The 23290-nt window shown below is 35.5% G+C and overlaps 8 non-coding genes across 8 annotated transcripts; all 8 read right to left on the bottom strand.

The window, feature by feature from the left end:
- Positions 1-1594: 1594 nt before the first annotated feature.
- Trnaw-cca (transfer RNA tryptophan (anticodon CCA)) lies at positions 1595-1666 on the bottom strand. Its single transcript has one exon. It is a non-coding gene; the product is annotated as a tRNA-Trp (tRNA).
- A 1316-nt stretch (positions 1667-2982) lies between these two features.
- Trnaw-cca (transfer RNA tryptophan (anticodon CCA)) lies at positions 2983-3054 on the bottom strand. Its single transcript has one exon. It is a non-coding gene; the product is annotated as a tRNA-Trp (tRNA).
- A 1271-nt stretch (positions 3055-4325) lies between these two features.
- On the bottom strand, positions 4326-4397 carry Trnaw-cca (transfer RNA tryptophan (anticodon CCA)). Its single transcript has one exon. It is a non-coding gene; the product is annotated as a tRNA-Trp (tRNA).
- Positions 4398-15435: 11038 nt separating this feature from the next.
- On the bottom strand, positions 15436-15507 carry Trnaw-cca (transfer RNA tryptophan (anticodon CCA)). Its single transcript has one exon. It is a non-coding gene; the product is annotated as a tRNA-Trp (tRNA).
- Positions 15508-16767: 1260 nt separating this feature from the next.
- Positions 16768-16839, bottom strand: Trnaw-cca (transfer RNA tryptophan (anticodon CCA)). Its single transcript has one exon. It is a non-coding gene; the product is annotated as a tRNA-Trp (tRNA).
- Positions 16840-19534: 2695 nt separating this feature from the next.
- Positions 19535-19606, bottom strand: Trnaw-cca (transfer RNA tryptophan (anticodon CCA)). Its single transcript has one exon. It is a non-coding gene; the product is annotated as a tRNA-Trp (tRNA).
- Positions 19607-20923: 1317 nt separating this feature from the next.
- Trnaw-cca (transfer RNA tryptophan (anticodon CCA)) lies at positions 20924-20995 on the bottom strand. Its single transcript has one exon. It is a non-coding gene; the product is annotated as a tRNA-Trp (tRNA).
- Positions 20996-22589: 1594 nt separating this feature from the next.
- Trnaw-cca (transfer RNA tryptophan (anticodon CCA)) lies at positions 22590-22661 on the bottom strand. Its single transcript has one exon. It is a non-coding gene; the product is annotated as a tRNA-Trp (tRNA).
- Positions 22662-23290: the final 629 nt, after the last annotated feature.

The following is a 23290-nucleotide window of genomic DNA, read 5'->3' as shown; positions in this document are numbered from 1 at the left end:
GAAAATGGGTGCAGTTCTAGAGGAAAAATCTGTACACAACAGGAATTTTGTTTTGAAAGTAGTCTGTGCATTTTTGCGGAATAGGAAACTGAGACACCATTATTAACGTCTTGAACACGTTCTGAACATCAAAAATATAATTCGTTATCAAATCATTAACACCAGAAAAGATCAAACGCACAGTTGGCAATTTTCAACACTTGTTAATCACATCACGGCAAGGGAACATTGCTGAAACACATGTGCCTCTTTTTGGATCATATTAGTTTTTGCAAGAAACATTCTAAACATGCATTTCAATTCGAATAACTGTACAAGACTCGTATAAGAGGTACTTGGCATTTACCGATTTTCCAAACAACATCATCACTCACGCATGATATAGGAAGAACTACACCGTTCTTAGAATTCACTTTGTTGATGCCATCTATTTTACAGTTGAATGGAAACGTTGACCTCAGAATATACATATAATTCTCCATCTCTGGCCAGGCTTACGTGTTCTTTCGTCATTTTTTCAGTCGGTCTCTCCATCTATCTGAATTGTTATTTAAATTAACTGTTTCCTTGGTTTTTTCTCATGGTTTTTTAAAAAAAAATCCTAGAATTAGTTAGGTGACCTGGATCCGAAATACCCGACTACATCACTTTTATCTGTACAAGATCTCTTACATTTTACAAAAGAAAAATAAAATGGGTGCAATTCTAGAGGAAAAATCTTTACACAACAGGAATTTTGTTTTAAAAGTAGTCTGTGCAATCTTTGCGGGATGGGAAACTGAGACACCATTATTAACGTCTTGAACACATCTACACGTTCTGAACATCAAAATTATAATTCGTTATCAAATCACTGACACCAGAAAAGATCAAACGCACAGTTGGCAATTTTCAAAACTTGTTAATCACATCACGGCAAGGGAACATCGCTAAAGCACATGTACCTCATTTTGAAAGCTTTGGTCACATTTTCAAGTGCGGTTCAATGGCGACATCTATCTCAATTATTACCTATCCTCCACTTCTAGTCATCAAAAGAGCACCCGTCACTAAACTCATAACACTTGGATCTTTTCCTATGGTTCTAGAATTGTATGACTTATTAGCAAACTTTTTAGCTCTAATATTGATACTTTACCCCATTCACTTGAAAATAAGAACAATACACTGAATACAAAGGTTGATTCTGATCTCTAGTTACTAAATACGTACACCTAGAAGTATACTCAGAAATCCCTGTGAAGAAAGTGTGGATAGTCCAATTTCTCTATGAAGTGGCTAATTGCTTGCGTTGATAAATATCTTTCTAGCAACGGTTCCCCATCAGCTACAATCTGATGCAACGATACAAAATATGTATAGCAACTTGATAAAGACAAATTCACTGCCTAAAGATAGGAGATCATAATATAGTGATATCCAATTCGAGCCATGAATCTGTTTCATTTTCCCGCCAATTGTAGAAACTTGTTGCCTCTGATTTCAGGGCATGCACCGTAAGACAGTTCCTCTCTATAAAGTCGTTCAGTCTGGCACTAACGTGATTCATCATTGTTTAAAGACCAAAAAAAAAAAAAAGAAACAAAAGCAATTGTGACCTCGACGTGATTCGAACACGCAACCTTCTGATCTGGAGTCAGACGCGCTACCATTGCGCCACGAAGTCATATTAGTTCTTGCAACAAACATTCTAAACATGCATTACACGACTCAGATAAAAGGTTCTTGGCATTTACCTTTTCCAAATAACATCATCACTTACACATGATATAAGAAGAACTACACCATCCTCAACATTCACTTTCTTAATACCATCTATTATAGCTGAATATGTACGTTGACCTCAGAATATGCATATAATTCTCCATCTCTGGCCAGTCTTACATGTTCTTTCGTCATTTTTTTCAATCGGTCTCTCTACCAATCTGAATTGTTTATTGAAATTGACTGTTTCCTTGGTTTTTTCTCATGGGTTTTATTTGAAAATAGTTAGCATTACTTAGTTGACGTGGATCCGAAATACCCGACTACATCACTTTTATCTGCACAAGATCTCTCAGATTTTACAAAAGAAAAATAAAATGGGTGCAATTCTAGAGGAAAAATCTTTACACAACAGGAATTTTGTTTTAAAAATAGTCTGTGCATTCTTTGCAGGATAGGAAACTGAGACACCATTATTAATGTCTTGAACACATCTACACGTTCTGAACATCAAAAATATAATTCGTTATCAAATCACTGACACCAGAAAAGATCAAATGCACAGTTGGCAATTTTCAAGACTTGTTAATCACATCACGGCAAGGGAACATTGCTGAAGCACATGTACCTCTTTTCAAAAGCTTTGGTCACATTCTTCAAGTGAGGTTCAATAGCAACATCTATCTCAATTATTACATATCCTCCACTTCTAGTCATCAAAAGAGCACCCGTCACTAAACTCATCATTAACACTTGGATGTTTTCTTATGGTTCAAGAATTGTATGACTTATTAGCAAACGTTTCAGCTCTGATATTGATACTTTACCCCATTCAATTGAAAATAAGAACAATACACTGAATACAAAGGTTGATTCTAATCTCTAGTTACTAAATACGTACACCTAGAAGTATCCTCAGAAATACCTGTCAAGAAGGTGTGGATAGTCCAATTTCTCTATGAAGTGGCGCATTGCTTGCGTTGATAAATATCTTTCTAACAACGGTTCCCCATCAGCTACAATCTGATGCAACGATACAAAATATATATAGCAACTTGATAAAGACAAATTCACTGCCTAAAGATAGGAGATCATAATAAAGTGGTACCCAATTCGAACCTTGAATCTGTTTCATTTTCCCTCCAATTGTAGAAACTTGTTGCCTCTTATGTCAGGGCCTAGACCGTAAGACAGTTCCTATCTATATAGTGGTTTAGTGGGACACTAACGTGATTCATCATTGTTTAAAGACCAAAAAAAAAGAAATAAAAGCAATTTTGACCTCGACGTGATTCGAACACGCAACCTTCTGATCTGGAGTCAGACGCGCTACCATTGCGCCACGAAGTCATATTAGTTCTTGCAACAAACATTCTAAACATGCATTACACGACTCAGATAAAAGGTACTTGGCATTTACCTTTTCCAAATAACATCATCACTCACACATGATAGAAGAAGAACTACACCATCCTCAACATTCACTTTCTTAATACCATCTATTACAGCTGAATATATACGTTGACCTCAGAATATGCATATAATTCTCCATCTCTGGCCAGGCTTACTTGTTCTTTCATCATTTTTTTTCAGTCGGTCTCTCCACCAATCTGAATTGTTTATTGAAATTGACTGTTTCCTTGTTTTTAACTCATGGGGTTTATTTGAAAATAGTTAGCATTTCTTAGTTGACGTGGATCCGAAATACCCGACTACATCACTTTTATCTGTACAAGATCTCTCACGTTTTACAAAATTAATAATACAATGGGTGCAATTCTAGAGGAAAAATCTTTACACAACAGGAATTTTGTTTTGAAAGTAGTCTGTGCAATCTTTGCGGAATAGGAAACAGAGACAGCATTATTAACGTCTTGAACACATGTACAGGTTCTGAACATAAAAAATATAATTCGTTATCAAATCATTGACACCAGAAAAGATCAAACGCACAGTTGGCAATTTTCAAAACTTACCTCTTTATGAAAGCTTAGTTCACATTTTCAAGTGAGGTTCAATGGCAACATCTATCTCAATTGTTACCTATCCTCCTCTTCTAGTCATCAAAAGAGCACCCGTCACTAAACTCATAACACTTGGATATTTTCTTATGGTTTAAGAATTGTATGACTTATTAGCAAACTTTTCAGCTCTAATATTGATACTTTCCCCCATTCAATTGAAAATAAGAACAATACACTGAATACAAAGGTTTATTCCTATCTCTAGTTACTAAATATGTACTCCTAAAGGTATCCTCAGAAATCCCTGTCCAGAAAGGGTGGATAGTCCAATTTCTCTAGGAAGTGGCTGATTCCTTGCGTTGACAAATATCTTTCTAACAACGGTTCCCCATCAGCTACAGTCTGATGCGACGATACAAAATATGTATAGCAACTTGATAAAGATAAATTCACTTCCTAAAGATAGGAGATCATAATATAGTGATATCCAATTCGAACCTTGAATCTGTTTCATTTTCCCTCCAATTGTAGAAACTTGTTGCCTCTTATGTCAGGGCCTAGACCGTAAGACAGTTCCTATCTATATAGTGGTTTTGTGGGACACTAACGTGATTCATCATTGTTTAAAGACCAAAAAAAAAGAAATAAAAGTAATTTTGACCTCGACGTGATTCGAACACGCAACCTTCTGATCTGGAGTCAGACGCGCTACCATTGCGCCACGAAGTCATATTAGTTCTTGCAACAAACATTCTAAACATGCATTACACGACTCAGATAAAAGGTACTTGGCATTTACCGCTTTTCCAAATAACATCATCACTCACGCATGATATGAGAAGAACTACACCGTCCTCAACATTCACTTTCTTAATACCATATATTACAGCTGAATCGAGACGTTGGCCTCAGAATATACATAGCATTCGGCATCTCTGGCCAGGCTTACGTGTTCTTTCGTCATTTCTTTCAGTCGGTCCCTCCATCAATCTGAAATGTTTATTTATATTGACTGTTTCCTTGTTTTTTCAGATAGGTTTCAAATGGAAAGAGCGTGGTGTTACTAAGTTGCTCTTCAGCCTAAACAGTTGACAAAACAACATTTATTTCTGTACAAAATATCTCCTATTTTACAAAAGAAACGAGTGCGATTCAACGGAATGAAATTTGGGCAACACAAGTGTTGTTTTAGAAATAAGTTGTTCATTCCTCCAGGGGACAGAAAAGTGAGACACCGTTATTAACATATTGTACAACTCTATACCTTCTAAGGATCAAATCTAGAATTCGTTATCAAATCATTCTTGACAGAAAGGAACAAAGGCACATTTGGTTAGTTTCATGACATGTCAATTGTATCCGGCAAGAGAACATATCTGACACAAACAAATACCCTTTTAAATAGCTCTGCCACTACCCAGGAATGGTTTAAGTGTGATATCTATCACAAAGTTTACCCACCCGCCATCCTACCCACTCCTGCCAATCCCCTTCACCAATATGGAAGTATAGAAAACTTCGTTAACATGCACAAAACGTGAACCAATAGCTGACGGCATGCAGAGCGTTGAGCCACTGAATTCTACACAAAAAGCAATACTATTCAACGCGGCAAAATTGTGAGAGCAACAGCTTTTAGAATCCTTCATCTTAATAACTGTGCACGGGCATCAAGCCAGCAATGTTACCTCCACGATACAAAATATGCATAGCAACTTGACAAAGACAAATTCACTGCCTAAAGATAGGAGAACATATCATAGTGATATCCAATTCGAACCATCAAATGGAATGTGTTTCCTTTTGCCTCCAAATGTAGAAACGTGTTGCCTCTGATTTCTGGGCCTGGACGTTATGATAGTTCCTATCTATATAGAGATTCAGTCCGACACTAACGTGATTCATCATTGTTTGAAGACCAAAAAAGAAATAAAAGTGATTATGACCTCGACGTGATTCGAACACGCAACCTTCTGATCTAGAGTCAGACGCGCTATATTGCGTTACGAAGTTATATTAGTTCTTGCTACAAACATTCTAAACATGCATTTCAATTCGAGAATCTGAATACGACTCAGATAAGAGGTACTTGCCATTTACCGATTTTCCAAACAACATCATCACTCATGCATGATATAAGAAGAAATACATCGTCCTCAGAATTCACCTTCTTAATACCATCTATTACAGCTGAATCTATACGTTGACCTCAGAATATACATATAATTCTCAATCTCTGGCCAGTCTTACATGTTCTATCGTCATTTTTTTCAGTCGGTCTCTCCGCCAGTCGTAATTGTTTATTGAAATTGACTGTTTCCTTGTTTTTTTCTGATGGGTTTTATTTGAAAATAGCTAGCATTACTTAGTTGACCTGGATCCGAAATACCCGACTACATCACTTTTATCTGTACAAGATCTCTCACGTTTTACAAAAGAAAAAGAAAATGGGTGCAATTCTAGAGGAAAGATCTTTACACAACAGGAATTTTGTTTTGAAAGTAGTCTGTGCATTCTTTGCTGAATAGAAAACTGAGACACCATTATTAAGGTCTTGAACACGTTCTGAACATCAAAAATATAATTCGTTATCAAATCATTAACACCAGAAAAGATCAAACGCACAGTTGGCAATTTTCAAGACTTGTTAATCACATCACGGCAAGGGAACATTGCTGAAACACATGTACCTCTTTTTGAAAGCTAAGTTCACATTTTCAAGTGAGGTTTATTGGCGACATCTATCTCAATTGTTACCTATCCTCCACTTCTAGTCATCAAAAGAACACCCGTCAGTAAACTCATAATTAACACTTGGATGTTTTCTTGTTGTTGAAGAACTGTATGACTTATTAGTAAACATTTTAGCTCTAATATTGATACTTTAGCCCATTTAATTGAAACTCAGAACAATACACTGAATACAAAGGTTCATTCCAATCATTAGTTACTAAATACGTACACCTAGAAGTATCCTCAGAAATCCCTGTCCAGAAAGTGTGGATAGTCCAATTTCTCTAGGAACTGGCTAATTGCTTGCGTTGAGAATATCTTTCTAAGAACGGTTCCCCATTAAGCTACAAATGGTCTAAGAAAGCTATAAACGGAGAAATTGCTATAAATTGCGCGTAACTAGCTTTTAGAATCATTCATCTTAACAACTGTGCATGGGCATCAAACCAGCAATGTTACCTCCACGATACAAAATATGTATAGCAACTTGATAACTAATAAGTCATACAATTCTTAAACCATAAGAAAATATCCAAGTGTTATGAGTTTAGTGACGGGTGTTCTTTGGATGACTAGAAGTGGAGGATAGGTAACAATTGAGATAGATGTCGCCATTGAAGACCAAGAAAGAAATAAAAGCGATTGTGACCTCGACGTGATTCGAACACGCAACCTTCTGATCTGGAGTGAGACGCGCTACCATTGTTCCACGAAGTCATATTAGTTTTTGCAACAAACATTCTAAACATGCATTTCACTTCGGATAACTGTGCAAGACTCATATAAGAGGTACTTGGCATTTACCGATTTTCCAAACAACATCATCACTCACGTATGATATAAGAAGAACTACACCGTCCTCAGAATTCACTTTCTTGATACCATCTATTACAGCTGAATGGAGACGTTAACCTCAGAATATACATGTAATTCTCCATCTCTGGCCAGGCTTACGTGTTCTTTCGTAATTTTTTTCAGTCGGTCTCTCCATCTATCTGTTTTGTTATTTAAATTAACTGTTTCCTTGGTTTTTTCTCATGGTTTTTTTAAAAGAAAATCCTAGCATTACTTAGGTGTCCTGGATCCGAAATACCCGACTACATCACTTTTATCTGTACAAGATCTCTCACATTTTACAAAAGAAAAATAAAATGGGTGCAATTCTAGAGGAAAAATCTTTACACAACAGGAATTTTGTTTTAAAAGTAGTCTGTGCAATCTTTGCGGGATGGGAAACTGAGACACCATTATTAACGCCTTGAACACATCTACACGTTCTGAACATCAAAAATATAATTCGTTATCAAATCACTGACACCAGAATAGATCAAACGCACAGTTGGCAATTTTCAAAACTTGTTAATCACATCACGGCAAGGGAACATTTCTAAAGCACAAGTACCTCATTTTGAAAGCTTTGGTCACATCTTCAAGTGCGGTTCAATGGCGACATCTATCTCAATTATTACCTATCCTCCACTTCTAGTCATCAAAAGAGCACCGGTCACTAAACTCATAACACTTGGATGTTTTCTTATGGTTCAAGAATTGCATGGCTTATTAGCAAACTTTTTAGCTCTAATCTTGATACTTTACCCCATTCACTTGAAAATAAGAACAATACACTGAATACAATGATTCATTCCAATCATTAGTTACTAAATACGTACACCTAGAAGTATCCTCAGAAATCCCTGTCCAGAAAGTGTGGATAGTCCAATTTCTCTAGGAAGTGGCTAATTGCTTGCGTTGAGAATATCTTTCTAGGAACGGTTCCCCATAAGCTACAAATTGTCTAAGAAAGCTATAAACGGAGAAATAACTATAAATTGCGCGTAACTAGCTTTTAGAATCATTCATCTTAACAACTGTGCATGGGCATCAAACCAGCAATGTTACTTTCACGATACAAAATATGTATAGCAACTTGATAACTAATAAGTCATAGAATTCTTAAACCATAAGAAAATATCCAAGTGTTATGAGTTTAGTGACGGGTGTTCTTTGGATGACTAAAAGTGGAGGATAGGTAACAATTGAGAGAGATGTCGCCATTGAAGAAAAAGAAAGAAATAAAAGCGATTGTGACCTCGACGTGATTCGAACACGCAACCTTCTGATCTGGAGTCAGACGCGCTTTTTGTTTCTTTTTTTTTTCTTTCTTTATTTCAAAAGCGTTTTGTACAGTATATAAGTTAAAAGTATACAGTCAGTATGTACATAGCAGTTTGTAATGCTATATTACAAAATAATGGTTCTACAATAGTATTTTGTAATGCTATAGTACAAAACAATGATTCTACAATGTAATAAACAATTTCTCCTCTTCTATTCTCATTAACGGATTATCTTTTACAAAATACTTTGTAATCAAAGTCTGATTTTTGTCTTTGTAATGTTGATATGCATATAATATATATTTTCTAGTCAAATATTGGAACAATCTTTCGATGTCTATTTGTTTCCCTAATAACGACATAATATTTCTTCTTTTGTAAATACACAATCGAGCAATGCTCAGAATGTAGTTCAAAAAATAACTATTGACTGATTTTGTTTCTTTGTTATATCCTATCATGATCATTTGTTCAAAAGAAGTGCTATTGAGAACACCAACTCTACAATTTTTAAAAAGAATCTCAACTATATATACAATATAATTCTTAAAAGAGCTTAATTCAGGACATTTCAAAAACATGTGAAATAAATCCTCTGTTTCCAACTGGCACACTGGACATAAGTCATTATCAATTTTGCCATAGTATTTTAGTCTCTCTTTTGTAAATATTCGATTGTGCATTATTCTGTAATCCAAATCTACACAATCTGGGGTCTTGAAAGGTAGGTGTATCAATTTCCAGTATTTATGCTTTTGCAAACTAAATATCTTACTCCAAAAGGAAACAGAAGCTGGTTCTTGAAAAATCAACGTACATAAAAGCTTGTAAAATAGTTGTGTTGTACATAAACAGAGGTCATATAATTTTGTATCAACTCTGAGAAACATTTTATTTCTCCCATTGGTTACAGTGGGTTTTGATTCTGTTGCAACAATATTTCTCCAGCCTAATGGTATACTTTCTATTATGCAATTATAGTCTTTTTTTATCTTATCTGTTTTGATCTCAGAATTTGATTTGTATATCATTTCTTGAATAGCTCTATAAGGTAGTATTCCAGGTACAAATTCATATGTAATATCCTGAACACGAACAATTCCTGCTTCTATAAATTCTGCGAAAAACAACGTTTTACCAGCACATGTAATATTAGGATTTAAAAAGAGAGGTTGTTCAAAAACATTCCTCACATCAATATTTGTATCGATGTTATTTCTAAGTTTTTCCCATGCATGAAACATTTCTCTGTAAAATATAGGTAGGGTATTCAATTGTTGCTTATTTAAAGACATGAGAAACAACTCTTTGGTCAACCTCATGTTCAGAACAGTAGATAAAAAGTGATCAAAGGTAGTTTTCCACATAGCATGGCAATTCACATCAAAGTATCTTTTTAAAAATTTTAGTCTGAATGCATACATTTTCATCTTTATATCAGTTAACTGTAGTCCGCCATTTCGCTTATCACCAATTATTGTATAATAGTGAACCAAATGGGACTTTCCTGACCAGATAAATCTGAGAAATAATTGCTTCAATTCATCAGCAATCATATCAGGAAGAGGCTGAACTGACACTATGTACAATACTCTAGAAACTAATAAGTTATTAACAACTGTTACTTTTCCTTGTATTGTCAAATATCTCTGTGACCACAGTTGCAATAAGTTTTTAATTTTAGACAATCTATCATTCCAGTTCAGTTGCTCACATAACTCTGCACATTTTCCAACATAAGCTCCCAAAATTAAGATGACTTGATCACACATTTGAATTTGTAATTGTTTGCAATAATCATCAGAAAGTTTACCAGATCCAATACACAGAAGTTCTGTCTTTTCCTTGTTCACCTTTTCACCAGATCCTTTACAATACAAGTCAAGTACATTAAAAGATTGATTAATGGATTGTGTGTCCGCTTATGTCAAGGTTGTATCATCTGCATGTTGAAAGACTTTACTTGTATTACTAGACAGTGGGAGTGGAATACCTTTGATAGTGGGATTTGCTTTGATAGCGAGTCCTAAGGGTTCTGCTGCTAATACATATAACATTGCTGATATAGGACAACCTTGTCTGACTGAATTTTTAATTAAAAAGGGTTTCGTTAGATGACCATTGCATTTAACACTACTTTTAATTTCACTATAAAATATCTTTATCCACTGAATAAAATTGTCACCAAACCCGAACTTTCGTAAAACAGAAATCAAATATGAGTGGCAAACTCTGTCAAACGCTTTTTCTTGATCAATTTTTAAGATATATCCCTCAAGATTGTCTCTCTCAACCATATCTATAATATCTCTTACAGTGACTATAGTATCAGCAATATCTCTCCCAACTATACAACATGTCTGAGTTTGAGAAATAATTTTGGGTAATACCATTTTTAAACGTGTAGACAAAATCCTTGTCAAAATTTTATAATCTACATTAAGTAAACTGATAGGACGCCAATTTTGCAATCTTCTATTATCCCCCTTATTTTTATAAATAAGTGATATAACCCCAAATCTCATTGATCTCGACATAATATTGTCATTCTTAACACTCTGAAAGATGTGCAACAGAATATCATATATACAATCATAAAATTTACAATACCACTCTACTGTCAATCCGTCCGGGCCGGGGCTTTTATTTTTAGCCATCCCTTTTATAGCTGTATATATTTCATCAACTGTTATTATGGCATCACACATATCTTTATCCTCATCAGATACAGAACAGTTTACAAAATTTAAAAGTGAATCAGTACAATTATCATCAACAGTTACCGAAGAATATAAATGACTATAAAACTGATGTATTTCATCTAAGATTCCGGTTGTATTTGAAATAATTACACCATCATCATCAATCAATTCATTGATTACATTTTTGTTGTGTCGATATTTCTCAAGATTTAGAAAGTATTTAGTATTTCTATCGCTTTCAATTGCCCATTTCGCCTTAGATCTCAATATAGCACCCCGACAAAAATCAGTTTCACAGTCACTTAGCTGATGTTTTAGTTCTTCATATTTGTTAATGTCATATGATTCTTTATTTGCGACTTTTTCTGAAAATGATTTTAATTTATTTTGCAGTGTAAAGTATTCTTGTAATCTTTCCTTATTTCTTCTTGTACAGTATACTTGGGAAATTTTTTTAATTTTGTATTTTACATTATCCCACCAAATGAGTGGTTCACTGAAATACATTTCATCATTTTTCCCCTCGGTAAGAATTGATTTCACTCTTTGTACATATTTTTCCTCAAAAAGAACATTGTTATTTAGTATCCATAATCCGGGCCCTGTTTCCACTTTGCAGGTATTTAGTTTAAGGTATACAAAAGAATGATCACTAAAGGATGTATCTGCATAATAAATATTTTGCACATTGGAATGCAATTTTGAGGAAATCAAAAAATAATCTATTCTACTCTGCTTCATTTCGCCTAGTACAACTTGTTTTCTGGAGAAACTACGAGTACTAGGATTTCGTGATCTCCATAAATCGGTAATATTTGTATCATGAATAATTTTATAAAGTTCACGCACAGCTACATCATCAATATGTAAGGCTTTGTCATGTCGATCAATACCTGCTAAAGTTGTATTAAAATCACCAGCCAGGATAATGCTATCACTAGTACTGTTAAGAAATATGTCTTTAACTTCATGAAAAAGTTATCCTTTCCTTCACAACATTTGGAGCATAAATATTGATTAAATCAATCACTTTATCATCAATAGCTATTTTAAGATGTAAAATCCTACCCTTTTCAATCATTTCTTGTGTCACCTGATTTCTCAATTCTCTCACTACTAAAACAGCAACACCTGCCCTCCGATTGTCAGCATTACTATAAAATATGTCACCATTCCAAATATCATTTTGTCTAATACTTTCAACAAACTCATCATCCCAAAAGGTTTCTTGCAATAATAAAATATGGCCTCTTTTCTCTTTAAATATTTCTAAAACAGACTTTAGTTTATTCAAATTACACAAGCCATTTACATTTAGAGATACAATATTTAAAGCCATGATTATGATGAGTGCATTGAAAGTATTAAATAATGTTGGGTATTTGATCATTTCTTAATAGGTGTTCGTCGCATGCTATTCATTTTCAGGTTAGGGACTGGATTAAACCTTCTCCTTCTCCTTTGTACTACTTTGAAATTTTCGATATTAGTACCATTTTCTTGACATGTACGTGATTCGTTTGATCTTTCAGCAACGTCTGCAGTCATCTTCCTGTCATCATCTGAATCTGTCCAGGATCCATCTCCAATTGTATGATTGTTGTTTACTTCCTCCTCAGATTCTATTTCTACATTGATCATATCAACTCCGCTTCTTTCATTTTCTTCCACACTTTCTCCACTCTCGTTATCTTGTTTTGCATTCTCAATTTCTTCCTTATCATCTTCGTCACTCGGTAACTCCAATATGTCTTCCCTCGTAGCATCATCAATTTGCGAATGAATGCCTGCAATGGCCTCTCTGTAACACATACATGCTTGCGCCTCTTTGTGGCATTTGTCGCATATCCTGCATGTACACATCAGAGGAAAACTTCCACAACTGTCACATCTTTGCCTTGTGCAATGTTTTGCTACATGGCCTTACTCCCCACACTTGTAGCATACAAAATCAGGGCAGTCTTTCATAACATGTCCCGGATCTAGACATCTAGAACATACCTTAACTTGGTTATTGTGTAATACTCTAAAGTATTGCTGACCATTGACAGTCTGAAATTTCAGACTGTAAGGCAAGGATTTTACCTGCTGTGGAAATTTACATTTGACATAACGAGTCCCATCAGCCACACTAGTCCCAGGATAATATCTGCGTTGAATGGGAGAAAGAAGTTCTACTCCGTATTCACCGAGCTTCATACTTATATCATCATCGGTGATGTATGCTGGTAAATGAAGAATTGACACAATAATAGTGTCTGAATATAAGAGAGTACAATCAAAGTGTTCACTTCCAATATCAATTCCACACAAGACATTATATGCTACTTCTTTGCTCGGTAGTGTGACCTCATACAAATTTGCACCTTTGGGCACAACTGCATAGACCGACATATCTCCGGTTAATTCTTCTACACTTCTAATAATATCACTTGCCTTTATTTTCTTCACATCCTTTACATCAATCACCACGGTACATTCTTTCCCAAAACGACGAGTAGCTCTTGTCTGTCTATCGATGTTAATCGACATGCCATTCTTATTGCTAGCTATTCCACTGGTGTCATTAGAATTTGAGTCCGCTCCATGTGCTGCACGTGCAGCACGACCAGGCTTTGAATTCATTGTCACATAAAATAGTATTTTGTGTGGTGGATAAAGTTATCCACACACACAAAATATATCTAACATCTATATGAATGCGATCACACGAATCTAATAAACGTACCTGTAACAACTTAAAACAGAAAAAATGTCTATTAAAGGAAGAAAACTTGAAAATTCACGGAGCGATCATCAAACGTGTTTTCCATCTGATGTCATAACCGGAAGTCTAAACCTTCTGATCTGGAGTTAGACGCGCTACCATTGCGCCACGAAGTCATACTAGTATTTGCAACAAACATTCTAAACATGCATTTCACTTCGAATAACTGTGCAAGACTCATATAAGAGGTACTTGGCATTTACCGATTTTCCAAACAACATCATCACTCACGCATGATATAAGAAGAACTACACCGTCCTCAGAATTCACTTTCTTGATACCATCTATTACAGCTGAATGGAGACGTTGACCTCAGAATATACATATAATTCCCCATCTCTGGCCAGGCTTACGTGTTCGTTCGTCATTTTTTTCAGTCGGTCTCTCCATCTATCTGAATTGTTTATTGAAATTAACTGTTTCCTTGGTTTTTTCTCATGGTTTTTATTTGAAAATGCTAGAATTACTTAGTTGACATCGATCCAAAATACCCGACTACATCACTTTTATCTGCACAAGATCTCTCACATTTTACAAAATAAAAATAAAATGGGTGCAATTCTAGAGGAAAAATCTTTACACAACAGGAATTTTGTTTTAAAAATAGTCTGTGCATTCTTTGCGGGATAGGAAACTGAGACACCATTATTAACGTCTTGAACACATCTACACGTTCTGAACATCAAAAATATAATTCGTTATCAAATCACTGACACCAGAAAAGATCAAATGCACAGTTGGCAATTTTCAAGACTTGTTAATCACATCACGGCAAGGGAACATTGCTAAAGCACATGTACCTCATTTTAAAAGCTTTGGTCACATTCTTCAAGTGAGGTTCAATAGCGACATCTATCTCAATTATTACCTATCCTCCACTTCTAGTCATCAAAAGAGCACCCGTCACTAAACTCATCATTAACACTTGGATGTTTTCTTATGGTTCAAGAATTGTATGACTTATTACCAAACTTTTCAGCTCTAATATTGATACTTTACCCCATTCAATTGAAAATAAGAACAATACACTGAATACAAAGGTTGATTCTAATCTCTAGTTACTAAATACGTACACCTAGAAGTATCCTCAGAAATCCCTGTCAAGAAAGTGTGGATAGTCCAATTTCTCTAGGAAGTGGCTAATTGCTTGCGTTGATAAATATCTTTCTAACAACGGTTCCCCATCAGCTATAATCTGATGCAACGATACAAAATATGTATAGCAACTTGATAAAGACAAATTCACTGCCTAAAGATAGGAGATCATAATATAGTGATATCCAGTTCGAACCTTGAATCTGTTTCATTTTCCCTCCAATTGTAGAAACTTGTTGCCTGTGATTAAAGGGTCTGGACCGTAAGACATTTCCTATCTATAAAGTGGTTTAGTCTGCCACTAACGTGATTCATCATTGTTTAAAGACCAAAAAAAGAAATAAAGGCGATTTTGATTTCGACGTGATTCGAACACGCAACCTTCTGATCTGGAGTCAGACGCGCTACCATTGCGCCACGAAGTCATATTAGTTTTTGCAACAAACATTCTAAACATGCATTTCAATTCGAATAACTGTACAAGACTCGTATATGAGGTACTTGGCATTTCCCGATTTTCCAAACAACATCATCACTCACGCATGATATAAGAAGAACTACACCGTCCTAAGAATTCACTTTCTTGATGTCATCTATTTTACAGCTGAATGGAGACGTTGACCTCAGAATATACATATAATTCTCCATCTCTGGCCAGGCTTACGTATTTTTTTCTCATGTTTTTTTTAAAAAAAATACTAGCATTACTTAGTTGACATGGATCCGAAATACCCGACTACATCACTTTTATCTATACAAGATCTCTCATATTTTACAAAAGAAAAATAAAATGGGTGCAATTCTATAGGAAAAATCTTTACACAACAGGAATTTTGTTTTAAAAGTAGTCTGTGCAATCTTTGCGGGATGGGAAACTGAGACACCATTATTAACGTCTTGAACACATCTACACGTTCTGAACATCAAAAATATAATTCGTTATCAAATCACTGACACCAGAAAAGATCAAACGCACAGTTGGCAATTTTCAAGACTTGTTAATCACATCACGGCAAGGGAACATTGCTAAAACACATGTACCTCTTTTTAAAAGCTTTGCTCACATTTTCAAGTGCGGTTCAATGGCGACATCTATCTCAATTATTACCTATCCTCCACTTCTAGTCATCAAAAGAGCACCGGTCACTAAACTCATAACACTTGGATGTTTTCTTATGGTTCAAGAATTGTATGACTTATTAGCAAACTTTTTAGCTCTAATATTGATACTTTACCCCATTCACTTGAAAATAAGAACAATACACTGAATACAAAGGTTTATTCCTATCTCTAGTTACTAAATATGTACTCCTAAAGGTATCCTCAGAAATCCCTGTCCAGAAAGTGTGGATTGTCCAATTTCTCTATGAAGTGGCTAATTCCTTGCGTTGATAAATATCTTTCTAACAACGGTACCCCATCAGCTACAATCTGATGCAACGATACAAAATATATATAGCAACTTGATAAAGATAAATTCACTGCCTAAAGATAGGAGATCATAATATAGTGATATCCAATTCGAACCTTGAATCTGTTTCATTTTCCCTCCAATTGTAGAAACTTGTTGCCTCTTATGTCAGGGCCTAGACGGTAAGACAGTTCCTATCTATATAGTGGTTTAGTGGGACACTAACGTGATTCATCATTGTTTAAAGACAAAAAAAAAGAAATAAAAGCAATTGTGACCTCGACGTGATTCGAACACGCAACATTCTGTTCTGGAGTCAGACGCGCTACCATTGCGCCACGAAGTCATATTAGTTCTTGCAACAAACATTCTAAACATGCATTACACGACTCAGATAAAAGGTACTTGGCATTTACCTCTTTTCCAAATAACATCATCACTCACACATGATATAAGAAGAACTACACCATCCTCAACATTCACTTTCTTGATACCATCTATTGCAGCTGAATGTATACGTTGACCTCAGCATATGCATATATTTCTCCATCTCTGGCCAGGCTTACTTGTTTTTGCATAATTTTTTTCTGTCGGTCTCTGCACCAGTCTGAATTGTTTATTGAAATTGACTGGTTCCTTGGTTTTTTCCTGATGGATTTTATTTGAAAAGAGCTAACATTACTTAGTTCACGTGGATCCGAAATACCCGACAACATCACTTTTATCTGTACAAGATCTCTCACATTTTACAAAAGAAAAATCAAATGGGTGCAGTTGTAGAGGATAAATCTTTACACAACAGGAATTTTGTTTTAAAAGTAGTCTGTGCATTCTTTGAGGGATAGGGAACTGAGACACCATTATTAACGTCTTCAACACATCTACACGTTCTGAACATCAAAAATATAATTCGTTACCAAATCATTGACACCAGAAAAGATCAAACGCACAGTTGGCAATTTTCAAAACTTGTTAATCACATCACGGCAAGGGAACATTGCTGAAACACATGTACCTCTTTTTGAAAGGTTAGTTCACATTTTCAAGTGAGGTACAATGGCGACATCGATCTCAATTGTTACCTATTCTCCACTTCTAGTCATCGAAATAACACCGTCACTAAACTCATAACACTTGGATATTTTCGTATGGTTTAAGAATTCTATCACTTATTAGTAAACTTTGCAGCTCTAATATTCATACTTTACCGCATTCAATTGAAAATAAGAACAATACACTGAATACAAAGATTTATTCCTATCTCTACTTACTAAATATGTACTCCTCAGAAATCCCTGTCCAGAAAGTGTGGATTGTTCAATTTCTCTAGGAAGTGGCTAATTGCTTGCGTTGATAAATATCTTTTTAACAACGGTTCCTCATCTGCTACAATCTGATGCAACGATACAAAATATGTATAGCAACTTGATAAAGATAAATTCACTACCTAAAGATAGGAGATCATAATATAGTGATATCCAATTCGAACCTTGAGTCTGTTTAATTTTCCCTCCAATTGTAGAAACTTGTTGCCTCTGATTTCAGGGCCTAGACCGTAAGACAGTACCTATGTATATAGTGGTTTAGTCTGACACTAGATTCATGATTGTTTAAAGACCAAAAGAGAAATAAAAGCAATTGTGACCTCGACGTGATTCGAAAACGCAACCTTCTGATCTGGAGCCAGACGCGCTACCATTGGGCCACGAAGTCATATTAGTTTTTGCAACAAACATTCTAAACATGCATTTCAATTCGAATAACTGTGCAAGACTTATATAAGAGGTACTTGGCATTTACCGATTTTACAAATAACATCATCAATCACGCATGATATAAGATGAACTACACCGTCCTCAACAATCATTTTCTTAATACCATCTATTACAGCTGAATGCATACGTTGACCTCAGAATATACATATAATTCTGCATCTCTGGCCAGGCTTACTTGTTCTTTCATCTTTTTTTCAGTCGTTCTCTCCACCAATCTCAATTCTTAATTGAAATTGACTGTTCCTTGTTTTTTGCTGATGGGTTTTATTTGAAAAGCGCTAACGTTTCTTAGATGACCTGGGTCCGAAATAACCGACTACATCACTTTTATCTGTACAAGATCTCTCACATCTTACAAAGGAAAAAGACATTGGGTGCAATTCTAGAGGAAAAATCTTTACACAATAGGAATTTTGTTTTAAAAGTAGTCTGTGCAATCTATGCGGGATAGAAACTGAGACACCATTATTAACGTCTTGAAGACATCTATACGTTCTGAACATCAAAAATATAATTCCTTATCAAATCACAGAGACCATAAAGATCAAACGCACAGTTGGCAATTTTCAGGACTTGTCAATCACATCACGGCAAGGTAACATTGCTAAAGAACATGCACCTCTTTTTGAAAGCTTTGGTCACATTTTCAAGTGCCGTTCAATAGCGACATATATCTCAATTATTACCTATCCTCCACTTCTAGTCATCAAAAGAACACCCGTCACTAAACTCATCATTAACATTTGGATGTTTTCTTATGGTTTAAGAATTGTATGACTTATTAGCAAACTTTTAAGCTTTAATATTGATACTTTACCCCATTCAATTGAAAATAAGAACAATACACTGAATACAAAGGTTGATTCTAATCTCTAGTTACTAAATACGTACACCTAGAAGTATCCTCAGAAATCCCTGTTCAGAAAGTGTGGATAGTCCAATCTCTCTAGGAAGTGGCTAATTGCTTGCGTTGATAAATATCTTTCTGACAACGGTTCCCCATCAGCTACAATCTGATGCAACGATACAAAATATGTATAGCAACTTGATAAAGACAAATTCACTGCCTAAAGATAGGAGATCATACTTTAGTGATATCCAATTCGAACCTTGAATCCGTTTCATTTTCCATCCAATTGAAGAAACTTGTTGCCTCTGATTTCAGGGCCTAGACCGTAAGACAGTTTCTATCTATATAGTGGTTTAGTGGAACACTAACGTGATTCATCATTGTCTAAAGACCAAAAAAAGAAATAAAGGCGATTTTGACCTCGACGTGATTCGAACACGCAACCTTCTGATCTGGAGTCAGACGCGGTACCATTGCGCCACGAAGTCATATTAGTTTTTGCAACAAACATTCTAAACATGCATTTCAATTCGAATAACTGTACAATACTCATATAAGAGGTACTTGGCATTTACCGATTTTCCAAACAACATCATCACTCACGCATGATATAAGAAAAACTACACCGTCCTCAGAATATACATATAATTTTCCATCTCTGACCAGGCTTACGTGTTCTTTCGTCATTTTTTTCAGTCGGTCTCTCCATCTATCTGAATTGTTTATTTAAATTTACTGTTTCCTTGGTTTTTTCTCATGGGTTTTATTTGAAAATACTAGCATTACTTAGTTGACATGGATCCAAAATACCCCACTACATCACCTTTATCTGTACAAGATCTCTCACATTTTACAAAAGAAAAATAAACTGGGTGCAATTCTAGAGGAAAAAGCTTCACACAACAGGAATTTGTTTTGAAAGTAGTCTGTGAATTCTTTGCGGGACAGAAAACTGAGACACCACTATCAACGTCTTGAACACATTTACACGTTCTGAACATCAAAAATATAATTCGTTATCAAATCATTAACACCAGAAAAGATCAAACGCACAGTTGGCAATTTTCAAGACTTGTTAATCACATCACGGCAAGGGAACATTGCTGAAACACATGTACCTCTTTTTGAAAGCTTAGTTCACATTTTCAAGTGAGGTTTATTGGTGACATCTATCTCAGTTGTAACCTATCCTCCACTTCTAGTCATCAAAAGAACACCCGTCACTAAACTCATAATTAACACTTGGATGTTTTCTTGTTGTTTAAGAACTGTATGACTTATTAGTAAACTTTTTAGCTCTAATCTTGATACTTTAGCCCATTTAATTGAAACTCAGAACAATGCACTGAATACAAAGGTTCATTCCTATCATTAGTTACTAAATACGTACACCTAGAAGTATCCTCAGAAATCCCTGTCCAGAAAGTGTGGATAGTCCAATTTCTCTAGCAACTGGCTAATTGCTTGCGTTGAGAATATCATTCTAAGAACGGTTCCCCATAAGCTACAAATGGTCTAAGAAAGCTATAAACGGAGAAATAACTATAAATTGCGCGTAACTAGCTTTTAGAATCATTCATCTTAACAGCTGTGCATGGGCATCAAACCAGCAATGTTACCTCCACGATACAAAATATGTATAGCAACTTGATAACTAATAAGTCAAACAATTCTTAAACCATAAGAAAATATCCAAGTGTTATGAGTTTAGTGACGGGTGCTCTTTTGATGACTAGAAGTGGAGGATAGGTAACAATTGAGATAGATGACGCCATTGAAGACCAAAAAAGAAATAAAAGCGATTGTGACCTCGACGTGATTCGAACACGCAACCTTCTGATCTGGAGTCAGACGCGCTACCATTGCGCCACGAAGTCATGTTAGTTTTTGCAACAAACATTCTAAACATGCATTTCAATTCGAATAACTGTACAAGACTCATATAAGAGGTACTTGGCATTTACCGATTTTCCAAACAACATCATCACTCACGCATGATATAAGAAGAACTACACCGTCCCCAGAATTCACTTTCTTGATACCATCTATTACAGCTAAATGGAGACGTTGACCTCAGAATATACATATAATTCTCCATCTCTGGCCAGGCTTACGTGTTCTTTCGTCATTTTTTTCAGTCGGTCTCTCCATCTATCTGAATTGTTTATTGAAATTAACTGTTTCCTTGGCTTTTTCTCATGGTTTTTTTTTTTAAAATACTAGCATTACTTAGGTGACATGGATCCGAAATACCCGAGTACATCACTTTTATCTGTACATGATCTCTCACATTTTACAAAAGAAAAATAACATGGGTGCAATTCTAGAGGAAAAATCTTTACACAACAGGAATTTTGTTTTAAAAGTAGTCTGTGCAGTCTTTGCGGGATAGGAAACTTAGACACCATTCTTAACGTCTTGAACACATCTACACGTTCTGAACATCAAAAATATAATTCGTTATCAAATCACTGACACCAGAAAAGATCAAACGCACAGTTGGCAATTTTCAAGACTTGTTAATCACATGACGGCAAGGGAACATTGCTAAAACACATGTACCTCTTTTTGAAAGCTTTGGTCACATTTTCAATGTTGTTGTTGTTGTTATGGGGTTTAAGGCCATTTTTCAGCACATGATAGGCTATACATTGCGGCCAGTATTAATGGTGGAGGAGGAACCCGGGAAAACCCCGGAAAGAACCATCGACCCACGAGAAGCTACTGGCAAGCTTTCTCACATACCCACATTGGCTGAATCCGAGACTCGAACCTCCGCAGACAGAGGTGAGATGGCAGTGGTCCGTAACGAAGAGCGCTTTAGACCACTCGGCCACTCGGAGCCCCCACCATTTTCAAGTGAGGTTCAATGGCGACATCTATCTCAATTATTACCTATCCTCCACTTCTAGTCATCAAAAGAGCACCCGTCACTAATCTCATAACACTTCGATGTTTTCTAATGGTTCAAGAATTGTATGACTTATTAGCAAACTTTTCAGCTCTAATATTGATACTTTACCCCATTCAATTGAAAATAAGAACAATACACTGAATACAAAGCTTTATTCCTATCTCTAGTTACTAAATATTTACTCCTAAAGGTATCCTCAGCAATCCCTGTCCAGAAAGTGTGGATAGTCCAATTTCTCTAGGAACTGGCTAATTGCTTGCGTTGATAAATATCTTTCTAACACCGGTTCCCCATCAGCTACAATCTGATGCAACGATACAAAATATGTATAGTAACTTGATAAAGACAAATTCACTGCCTAAAGATAGGAGATCATAATATAGTGATATCCAATTCGAACTTTGAATCTGTTTCATTTTCCCTCCAATTGTAGAAACTTGTTGCCTCTGATTTCAGGGCCTGGACCGTAAGACAGTTCATATCTATATAGTGGTTTAGTCTGGCATTAAAGTGATTCATCATTGATTAAAAATCAAAAAAAGAAATAAAAGCAATTTTGACCTCGACGTGATTCGAACACGCAACCTTCTGATCTGGAGTCAGACGCGCTACCATTGCGCCACGAAGTCATATTAGTTCTTGCAACAAACATTCTAAACATGCATTACACGACTCAGATAAAAGGTACTTGGCATTTACCGCTTTTCCAAATAACATCATCACTCACACATGATATAAGAAGAACTACACCATCCCCAACATTCACTTTCTTAATACCATATATTACAGCTGAATCGAGACGTTGGCCTCAGAATATACATAGCATTCGGCATCTCTGGCCAGGCTTACGTGTTCTTTCGTCATTTCTTTCAGTCGGTCCCTCCATCAATCTGAAATGTTTATTTATATTGACTTTCCTTGTTTTTTCAGATAGGTTTCAAATGGAAAGAGCCTGGTGTTACTAAGTTGATCTTCAGCCTAAACAGTTGACAAAACAACATTTATTTCTGTACAAAATATCTCCTATTTTGCAAAAGAAACGAGTGCGATTCAACGGAATGAAATTTGGGCAACACAAGTGTTGTTTTAGAAATAATTTGTTCATTCCTTCAGGGGATAGAAAAGTGAGACACCGTTATTTACATATTGTACAACTCTATACCTTCTAAGGATCAAAACTAGAATTCGTTATCAAATCATTCTTGACAGAAAGGAACAAAGGCACATTTGGTTAGTTTCATGACATGTCAATTGTATC

Source organism: Sinohyriopsis cumingii, chromosome 18 (assembly GCF_028554795.1).
Source record: "Sinohyriopsis cumingii isolate HCF-2022 chromosome 18, ASM2855479v2, whole genome shotgun sequence".
In the NCBI taxonomy this organism is placed as follows: domain Eukaryota; kingdom Metazoa; phylum Mollusca; class Bivalvia; order Unionida; family Unionidae; genus Sinohyriopsis; species Sinohyriopsis cumingii.
The sequence above is the reverse complement of the archived record's forward strand: the minus strand, read 5'-3'. Positions and strand labels throughout refer to the sequence as shown.